This window comes from Clytia hemisphaerica, unplaced genomic scaffold (genome assembly GCF_902728285.1).
Source record: "Clytia hemisphaerica strain Z4C2 unplaced genomic scaffold, Clytia hemisphaerica genome assembly, whole genome shotgun sequence".
NCBI classification, from domain to species: Eukaryota; Metazoa; Cnidaria; class Hydrozoa; order Leptothecata; family Clytiidae; genus Clytia; species Clytia hemisphaerica.
The window spans coordinates 1,313,337-1,324,209 of NW_027103962.1; the positions used below are offsets into that span (position 1 = coordinate 1,313,337).

General features: G+C 34.0%; 1 long non-coding RNA gene across 1 annotated transcript; it reads left to right on the forward strand.

Annotated features, from left to right (window-relative positions):
• The first annotated feature begins 8,741 nt into the window (after positions 1–8,741).
• On the forward strand, positions 8,742–10,641 carry LOC136810245 (uncharacterized). The gene is made up of 3 exons (XR_010847079.1): positions 8,742–9,532; positions 9,779–9,814; positions 10,176–10,641. It is a non-coding gene; the product is annotated as an uncharacterized lncRNA (long non-coding RNA).
• The last annotated feature ends 232 nt before the right edge of the window (positions 10,642–10,873 follow it).

Here is a 10,873-nt window from a genome sequence, read left to right on the forward strand (position 1 = left end):
TGTCCCAAAAGCCATAAATTGGGGACCTTAGACATGTTCATATATACCTTTAAAGAAGCTTATGAGGATGTAGAATTCAAAAATCACTGTTAATAGTACTAATTTTGTCACTAAAGAAAGATATTAGGCAAAAACCAAAAAATGCTGACGTCAGCAAAACTTGTTTTTGAATAACTCCAGTTTGGCTTATGGATGGTAGAATACTTAGAATGATAAAATTTGGACCAAAGTTGCACATCATTAATAAAGGATCATTTTTACAAAAAAAAAATGACAAAATTTTTTTTCTGACGTCAGCAGCATTTTATTGCAAAATTTCGTATTTTGCTGATTTCTGCTGACGTCAGCAAAATTTGAAAAAAATGTTTCTATTAATGATGTGAAACTAAACTTTGGTCCAAATTTTCATCATTTTAGTTTTTGCCTAATATCTTTTTTTGGTGACAAAATTAGTACTATATTAACAGTGATTTTTGAATTCTACATTTTGCGCCCAAATTATGCGTATGGCTTTTGTGGGAGACACGCCATAAGTTACACGAGTTTTAAGCAGACTTTCTGATGGTAACGACATTTTTAATAGCCCTCCATCAAAGTGTGTTTTCATAAATACCTCGCCGAGATATAGCTCGAATTGTCGAATTGAAACAAAGCCTGCAAGCCTATAAACATTCCTTCTTTCAGACCTTCAGATACAGGCTTTGGTACAAAGTAGGCCATGGTTCATGGTGGTCTAAGGAGGTCTAAAGGCGCCGACAGGAGAATTTTTTTGAAAATGAGCCCTTGCCTTCTTGATTGCCTAAAACAGGTCTTTTTACAAGGCATTTAAGCAGAATTTAGCTGAGTCAGTAAATTTTCCTTTTAACTTTTGAAATAATGTGGTCCGGGCCAAGGGCCAGGTGCCCCCGCTGATGCCGCGCGGCCCCGGGGGAGGGGGTACTTAGGCAAGTGAAGGGTACACGATTTTTTTTTTATAAGAACGTCAAAAATTTTCGAAGCCTTCGGATGTTCTTAGTTTTTTGGATTTGAAGCCTAAAAATGTTCTTAAAATGTTCTTATTTTCAGCATTTTTTGAGCATTTTGATGTAATTTCTTAAGAAAATGCATGTTTTTACGTCTCCAAAGCCTTAGAATGTTCTTAGAATGTTCTTAAATCTTTGGGCCTCGAAGCCTTATGTTCTTACATAGTTTGTTCTTATAAAAAAAAAAAACGTGTATGGGTATGTGCCGCCCTTGAACCTAGAAGTCCCTGTAAGGATTTGAAAAATCAGAAAATTAAATCTCAGTCCCACTAAGTAAGGGTCGGAAAAATAGGAAAATTTAAACTTTTTGCTCCTTGAAAGATCGAAATTTGGTCAAATTAGTCCCAATAAGGGTCGCAAAATTCAAAAAAATTTCCTATTTTTCGCTCCCTTTTAATCCCGCTAAGGGTCCGAGGGTTGAAAGTCGGGCGGCACATACCCTCTAGTACCCCCCCCCCGGGCGCGCGGCCCTCTCGTGGGGTATTGGGGAGTCATTATCAGCCTGCATTATCAGTTACTCCACAAAATAAGTATCCTTTTCAAAATGGCCCCACAAAATAATGTATACTTCCATCAAGGTCTCACAAATTGTGTACACGTTTTTTTTTTTATTAGAACACCTAAAATTTGGCTGAGCCTGGATGTGCTTATTTTTTTAGCAATTTTCAGCCTAAAATGTTCTTAAATGCGTTCTTAATTTTTCAGACTACTCTAAATCGATAATATGATACAAAATAAAGAGCACTTAAATATGGCAAAATTTGGACAATATTTGACTCTCGACTTTTGAAGATCCACCCCTAAATTCGGTTAAAACTGCTTAAAAAGAGGAAAAAATTGTAGTTTCTTGTCATTTTTTTTAAACTGAGGCTGGGCATGTTCTTAAGATGTTCTTAATTTTTCGACGAATTTCAGCCTATATGTTCTTATAAACTAGGTTCTAATAAAAAAAAACGTGTATGATTTCGTTTTTTATGGCTTTATGAAAAAGGCAACTACTATGGCCCCACAAAAAATGTATATATTTCCGTCAGGGTCTCACAAATTGTGTATTGTCATGGTCACATGCGTTTTAGCAAACTTTTTGACGGGGGTTTTCCCATTTAGACTATTTTTAAAATTATGGACATGAAAGGTAATGTTTGTAATGTAGAATTCTTTTATAAAAAAGTGATGGCTCTCAATGATGTTTTTCTTATTAGAGATTAAATCATTGGGATGGAAAGAACTTATTTGTTTTCATCTTACATCTGTAGCTACCCCCGTTTCTGTGATAAACATACTTTTGGCGGGCTTCACAAGTTTCGTAAAGTCACTGTAGCATGTCTGCAGGGCAGGTCACTGGGGATCAGCTTGGACAGCTGGAACAAAATATAACACAACAAAGGACTAGCCAGGACCAGAGTACTTAAGTATTTTCTATCAATATGACAAACTTTGTTATTGAATTTTAAAATTCAATGTATTTTCCATCATTTTTTCTGACTAATCACAAGCAGAGCAGCCACCGGCTAGAAATTATGAAATATCTGTTCTTGAGGTCCCTTTCTCCTGGAAAAAACTATCTGTTCTGTATCCTGTGGATTATATCATCTGTTCTGGAAAAAAATGGGACTCCTGGAAAATGTATATCTGTTCTCTAGAAATATTTTGCTCCTGGAAAAATATAACAGCTATTCTTTAAGAAAGTTATAATGCTCCTAGAAAATGAGACCTTTTAAGAAAATTATGAAGCTCCCTGGAAAAAAATGTGACATCTGGTTGTGTTTTTCACAATTTAGCTCCTGGATTCTTTGAACAGATTGCCCGCTGGTGCCCGCTGGAAAATTGTATGTGTTTTTCCTTAAAATGTGCTCCTGGATTTTAAGAACAGATGTTTTAAAGGTGACCCCTGGATTTTACCTAGGTGTTTTGAGGAAAGTCTCTCCTAGATTTATCCATTAAATTTACTCTCCTGGAAAAAAAGAACAGATATTTCAAAAAAATCTGCCGGCGGCTGCTCTTGTAATCATGGGATCCTCCACCCTCCCGCCCTGGAATGATGGGGGGGGGAATCAACTTTAATTATCCTGGATGAGGGGAAATTGAATATTTTCACCTTGATGCAAACGTGCAAATGGGGATTTCAGGAAATTTTATGGGAAGTGGGGAAAGAAAGTGCAAAAATTAGGTGTAATATTTCGAATATATAGATGATTATGACGTGTCTTTTATTTTACAGTATGCATTTGTTGTGTGTTCACTGCAGTAAATTTTTGTTTAAGTTATTATGAAAAATATAGTGGGATCGGTTGGTCACAAAATAGTTCTTTCAATGGAGGGAACACCAGAAAAAGGGTAGGTGGAGGGAGAAGACCAAATTAGTTTATATAATTCTTCATTGCAGATATTTTCCTAAATAGAAGATCTATACAACTATATATATATTTTACTAAAATTTCTAGAAACAAACACACCTCTTTATAACATCTTATTAATCTATGGTGATGCTTTGCAAACACTGCTTGGCCTACCTACACAATCCTATTCCCATCTTATAGGAGGATCTTTTCGTAAGTGGCCGAAATCCTGTGTAGGGCGGCCATGGAAAAATTGTTCTGTTCGCGTCGCAACAGGTGTTAAAAATAGTTTTAGTTCATTACCCCCTAGCCCTAGTGGACGACATGGAATTTCTGTAGCAAAAAGTTTGGAAAAAGTTGTGGAATTTCCGTTGCAAAATCCAAAAAAATCCCTAAAGAATTGTGGAATTCAGATACTTTAGCCACAAAATTGGGTGAAATTTATGGAATTCCGATACCTTTTGCTTAAAAGTTGGCTGGAATTATGTAACAAATGTAATTCTATAGGGGATAATGGTTTTTTTCTACAACAACCCAATGCATGCAGGCGGTCGAAAAAATTCCTGGGTTTTTCTAAATCACTTCTGTAAGACGGGTGCGGGTGGGCGTTATGGACAATAGGCCAAAATACCCTCGATTGGGAGACTCCTCCTGTTTGGGAGATGTCTCTTGAAGGGGAGACAATTTTCCATACAATGGGGAAAACCATATATTTCGGAAAATTTGACCGGGGGAACTTCACTGATCTCGTGCAAGACCTGCTTAATCAATAAAATCAGCGAATCTTCTTGGACCAAACCAACTTTTCAATATAACTTCACTTTTCAAGCAGTTTCACAAGGCTATATATTTTCAAGCTTTCCAAAATTTCAAACTTGATTTAAGGCATTTTTATGTTAACCATATGGGGGAACTGCGAAATCATCAAATAGCTAGGGGGAAAGCAAAAAAGAGGGGGGATCCGAAAATTTTTGAAATATGGTGGGGGATAAGAAAGAGGGGGGAATGGAGAAAAATTTGGATTTTTAGTAGGGGGAACCAACCCAGGAGGACAGCTTAAAAATGGAACTATGGAAAGAAGAATGAAGAAGAACTTTTGACCAAAGGATAAAATTGACCTAGAAAATTTTAGAATATTCTATATACTTTAAAAACCTTTCATAACCTTTTCTAGTTTAGTGCAGGATTGTATCCTCAATCGGGAGACTGCGATTGAGTTCCATTGGTTCAACAATTGAAATTTTTGATTTAGTTTGATCAGTGATATTTTTCGACCGTCTTCGATAAGTTTTCTTTTTTGTGCTTGAAGACTAAAACCCAAACGATAACGGTGTGATTGTCTCCTTTTGCCAATGTGGATCAACAAACAGTCGGTTTGCGTAAAAGTGGACATGGAGACAGTTTGACCCACAGGGATTATAAGAGTGCTTCAATTTGTTGGTTTTTTGTTTTTATGTTGCTGTTAATATACAAAATCTCACTGTAAAATTTTTTCACCAGAATTTGTACCAATCAGGAAATATTGCGTTATGTACGGGACATTTTGCGTTATGTACGGGACGGTTTTGAGAAAATTCTAATTTTAAAGCTTTAATTGTAACATAATCCTTGTGTTGTGTGGCATCTTTTTTTGGATCATCCAATGAAGGATAGGTTGAAGTAAAATTTTTTGCCTTGTTTTTATTTATAAGTGCTAGTGGGAGAAATGGGCAGAGATTTTGCTTCACGGTTAAGCTTTTATGTCCCGTACGTAACAGTTTGGTTGAATGAACTGGTATAATCTTTTGTGAAACTATTATGACAAATAATTTACATAGATTTCTTAATTGATATCTGTGGATCATAACTAAAATTTAAAATTTGCTGTAAAAACCATAGAAAAAAAGATATTTTAACTGATTCGAGCCTAATTGGAGATGGTTCTACGTGAATGTCCCGTACGTAACACCTATAAAATTGGGCATATCTTGCTGAAAGTTTGGTTGAAAATTTATTTTTTTTCAGTTTTTTGTAAGTTTTCCAGATCCCTCTCTAAAAATGATTGGTAAATTCTCTGGGTCTACATTGTTTTTCCAAAAAACTCTTAGAAATAAAATTTGTCCCGTACATAACTTTGTCCTGTACGTAACAACAAATTTCTATTAAATACACAGCTGTTTCTTAAACTATATTTTAGTGTTTACTTCCAATTTTATTGAACATTATGATGGCTGTTATCAATCACCTACCTTCAAGACAACATTTTTCAGTCATTTGAGTGATGGAGAGGGTCATTGATAGCTGTGAGGGAGTAATAAAATTCAAAAGGTTGCAATACAGAGTCCAGTCTATATCTATAGTGTGACCCACTAAACGTAACCTGAGATTTCACTGAAACCCTTTTAGTTTTTTCTCTAGCTGTTTCTCTGACTTTATAAGTTATTGGTTTGAAATTTTAGCTGACCCTTTTTCATGATATATAGAGCCTAGAGATGTGAGAGAGTGTATGTAGTATTTTGAAAGTTTGTCCCGTACCTAACAACAAAGAACTTATGATTATCAGCAATAGTAACATATTCATTTGAGGCTAGATTGCTAACATAAACAAATTATGATAAATCTTATGTTTGTTTTTTAAAGTAGAATAAAACAAGATAATAATGAAACCAGTCAATCAACGAGTAAGAGAGCATCGACAGCGTATGAAAAATTCATTGGGAGGTGAAGTATTTAAAGAGATGAAAAGGGGCGGAAGGATAGAGAAGATCAGGGAAAAGCAGAAAAAACAACGACTTAAAAATGATGAGGCAAAAGCAGAGTATTGCAAGAAGGGAAGAGCGAGTAAGAGATTACAACAGGCCAGAAAAAGATAAAGTGAGGGACAAGCATCTGAGTTATCAATTTTACAAAGAAATAAACTAATTGGCAAGAAAAAGAGAAAGCGAAATTCTGAAAACGTGAGAAAAAAACAGGACACAAAAATTAAAGTTAAGCTTACATACAACAAGAAGAGAAGGCTTAAATGACAGTAGGCAAGCAATGAGAATGAAACCAGTCAGTCTGCAATCCCAGCAGAATCTGTAAACCTTGATATAAACAGTTTGTCATAAACAGTGTATCACCTCATGGAAAAAGACGCACCCTACAAAGATTAGCCTTGAGCAATCCTCCATTAGAAGTCAGTCCGCTTTACGTCTCGATAAGGTGGAAAGTAGGCTCAAAGCCAAAGAAGACACCCGATCTTTTCTTCACGAGAAGGTCATGAATCAGGACATTAATTCTGTTGTTGTTCCCGATGAAAAGAAAAGTCATAAAAATCTGCGATACAGATTGTCATCAATAAAAACTCTATGGCATAAATTTGAAGCGGAAAATTATGACAAGGAAATTTCATATGCTCAATTCTGGCGCTATGTTCAGAAAATATTATTAAGCCGAAGCCAGAGGACTGGGGTGCATGCTTATGCATGACCTGCATGAACCCTGAGTTTAAACTATCATGTATAAAAAAAACTTTACCCAATATTAATTTAACAATCAAAGATCTTTCAGAGGTGACAGTCCAGATAGTCAAAACAAATTGGAAGAATTAAAGCATGTAAAAAAGAGTTTAAGTACTTGGAGTGCGCAAAATAAAAAACATCTGGGACAGCTTACACTTTACCACACCAACAAAAATTCTTGTTCTGTGAAACTGCTTGTTTTCTTGGAAAGGTTTCAGACTTCCAAGCAATTTTTAAAAATTTTGTTACGTACGGGACATTTTTTGTCACCCCCAGTGGCTTAAGAGATCCTATTTTATACTGAGGATTACTTGACCTTACAGTGTTTTATTGTTTTTTTCTCCTCATATATAGCTGTAACTATAATTTAATCAGTTTAGGTGTTTCATGTACTTCTATTTAGAGTTTATCATAGTTAATATGGGGTAAAATAGGATTTTCCGTTAAAAAAATCATAAATATGTTGAAAATTTTTTGCTTATGATTCTTTCTACCGGGTGTCCCAGAAAAAAGTTCCCCTCTTTGAGATGATTTTTTTCGAAAAGTATTGGGAATTTCGGAAAAAGTCTTTTTGCATCGTTAAGAGGAAAGGCTAGCTTAAATTTTGATGTATCATACATTAAATTCTGATCAATATTCAAAAAGTTACAAAGAAAAAACCTTTTTTGTGATTTCTAAAAATCGTCAAAAAACGTCAAAAACAAGGGTATCAAATTAGGCCTTTTTAATGTTTTTGAAGAATTTTTTATTGAAAAATTGCAAAAAATTGCCCTATTTTTTCAGCTCTTTATATCATTGTTTTACATTTTATGAAAATTATTTATTAAAACCATTATAACTATTGACGAAGTCGTAAAACTCTTAAAAAGAGTGTCATTATCGAATTAATTGCTTAAAATTTGATACCCTCGTTTTTGACCATTTTTGACGATTTTCTGAAATCACAAAAAAAGTTTTTTCTTTGTAACCTTTTTAATATTTATCAGAATTTAATGCATGATACATCAAAATTTAAGTTAGCTTTTCCTGTTTACGACGCAAAAAGATTTTTTCCAAAATTCCCGATACTTTTCGAAAAAAATTATCTCAAAGAGGGGAATTTTTTTCTGGGACACCCGGTATGTGTAACATTTTATTGAAAATTGATGCCAACCATGTAGTAGGAGTGGAAAATATCAATAAAGGGTATTCCAGGCTTTTTAGAAAAAAATTATAGTAAATTTTAATGATTGTTACGTACGGGACAATTTTTTAGGTGCCTTCAACATTGAAGTAAAGGCCATTTTCTTTCAGATCAGAATCATGTAGGACTGCTTCGGAATATGAAACTAAAATCCATAAGGTAAAGAAAAAACGTCATTACAATAAAAAATTCAAACAACAGAAAAAAATTTTTTTAACCCTTTTTCATGTCCACGTTTACGCAAACCGACCAAACCCTTAAAATAAGTCAATTTTTGAAGATTTTGATTTATGTATGACCATACATAATGGTCATTTATGAGGTGATTTCTTTTAAAAAAATGCCTTATTAAGTCCACCAAAAACTAACCCAAAGTGCCCTCTTTGCAAGTCAAGAAAAATAAGGATTTTGTGTATAACCACTTTCTAATGAGCTAATGTATATTCCATCAATGTCTCAGAAGTTGTGTATTGTCATATTGTCATATCGTTTTAACAAAATTTTTGACTTTGTTGTTTATGAAAGGTAACTACTCCACAAAACGTGTATCCCTTTCAAAATGGCCCCACAAAATAATGTATATACTTCAGTCAAGGTCTCACAAATTGTGTTTTGTTATCGCTTGAACTTTTGACTTTGTTTTTTATGAAAAGGCAACTACTCCAAAATGGCCCCACAAAAAATGTATATATTTCCGTCAGGGTCTCACAAATTGTGTATTGTCGTATTGTTTTAACAAAAATTCTGACTTTGTTTTTTATGAAAGGTAATACTCCACAAAACATGTATCCCTTTCAAAATGGTCCCACAAAATAATGTATACTTCCATCAAGGTCTCACAAATTGTGTATTGTTATCGCTTGAACTTTTGACTTCGTTTTTTATGAAAAGGCAACTACTCCAAAATGGCCCCACAAAAAATGTATATATTTTCGTCAGGGTCTCACAAATTGTGTATTGTCATATCGTTTTAACAAAATTTTCGACTTTGTTGGACCTACCTACCTGGAAGTCTTTTCTTTCAACAGATTTTAAACAGATTTTAAAGTTTGATTTAAGGGGCCCTCCCTCTAAAAAACGCTACACCTAATATCATGAAGATTTAATAAGCGCCATAGAGCACTTATTAGAGGAAATACGGTATGTAATCTAACTTTATTTCTGGTCTTCAATTTTTCGGAACAAATTACACACCTTCAAACCATGATCACCTAGAATTGATTCAACAATCCAATTCTTCTATTGACATTCCCTGGTAAGAAGTAGCTTTTTAGGTACTGTGACTTGGGTTACTTGAGCATATATGTGATTTAACTAGCGTTACCTCTGAATATTGTCACTTACTGTCATCCTAGTAGTGTTTAGTCAATAAATAATATTTTGAGTCAATAAATAATTTTTTTAGTCAAAAAATAATTTAAAAAAAATGGCACCATCTTGCATCATTGCAATCTTTGTCCCCTTTTTATTGCTGATGGTGTTCCTTGTTTGGGCTTGGATCAAAGGGTAGGTCTCATGTAATGATAACTTAAGGAGATCAATTTTTGCAGATATTTATGAGGTTTTTTCGGACTCTGGAAACTTAATCCTCCCAAAAATTAGTTTTTTGGAGTTATTTAAAATTCATGAATGGATTTTTATATTTGTATCATTTTAAAGCACAACAATTTCAAGTATTTTTTTTTAACATTATGTTTTTATGCCATAATCCTACCTACAATTGCTATTATCATAATTTTTTAACGTTTTCAGTCCAGTCCAAGCGGAACAAGGACCAAGGGACCCATAGTAAGTGAAGATTCTGAGGAAAACTGCTCTTTTAACTTTTTGTTGTTATCAAATTTGGAGAAAGAGGTACCAAAACAAGTTCTCTTCAAAGTTAACATTTTCCTAAAAACTTTCCTTAAAGCTCGTTAAATTTGCTTAAAATAAAGCAATTCATTCTCCAAAAATGATTTCTCATAAGAATTTTCAAAATTTATGCTGCTCTTGAGAGCTCGTGCTCTCATTAAAATACAGAATGTTATAGAATAGAAGATATTAGAAATAGCTTTTAAAAGTCACTAAAATCTTTCTGATGACAGCTTTAGATTAACGTTTAGTAGAAGTAGAAGTACAGTAATCATTTGCTTTTTATTTCATTATTCAGATCAGTGGATTCAAACAGCCCAGTTGAGTTGAAGTTGGTTTGGGCCATCCCAGAAAATTTTTGTTAGTTATCTCGGACGACGTGCATTTTTATTTTTTCTAGGCTAGGAAATAATTTTTCTTTTCCAGGTGGTGGTAGTAAAATTCCGATGAAAAGCCATGTACTTTTGCAAAACGCATCGAAAATTCCACTCTTTTTTTTGCCTTTTTTAATTCAATTGCCTTGGAAATTCATACATTTTCTTCTCTCGCCTTGGAAATTTTGAATTTTGGTGAAAACTTTTGCCTTCAGAAATCGTCGTCCGCCCCCCTGTTAGAGACAAATTCTGGAATGGCCCTTTATGTTTGTTATGTTTCTTTTCTATTCGATTTTTTTATCAGTTTTTTTTCAGATTGTTTTTTTATTTTTTAGTTTTTTAGCTCTTTAATATATATGATTGTCAGAATATAAATGAGAACTTAGCTTATTTCCTCATTTTTCAAAATTTTAAGTTTGGACGAGTAAAGTCTATTTTGGGTTATCTCTTAAAATGTGGATATTTCAATTCGGGAGGGGTTTATAGACTTTCATTCTCAGCCTTACTGGACCATTTTTGAACTTCCTAGAGTTAAACTCAGAGTTTGAAAATTCTACCCTTCCAACCTGACACCTGGAGCACTTCCAAATCATTTGTGGTTTTGAAAATTTTTGGGCAATTT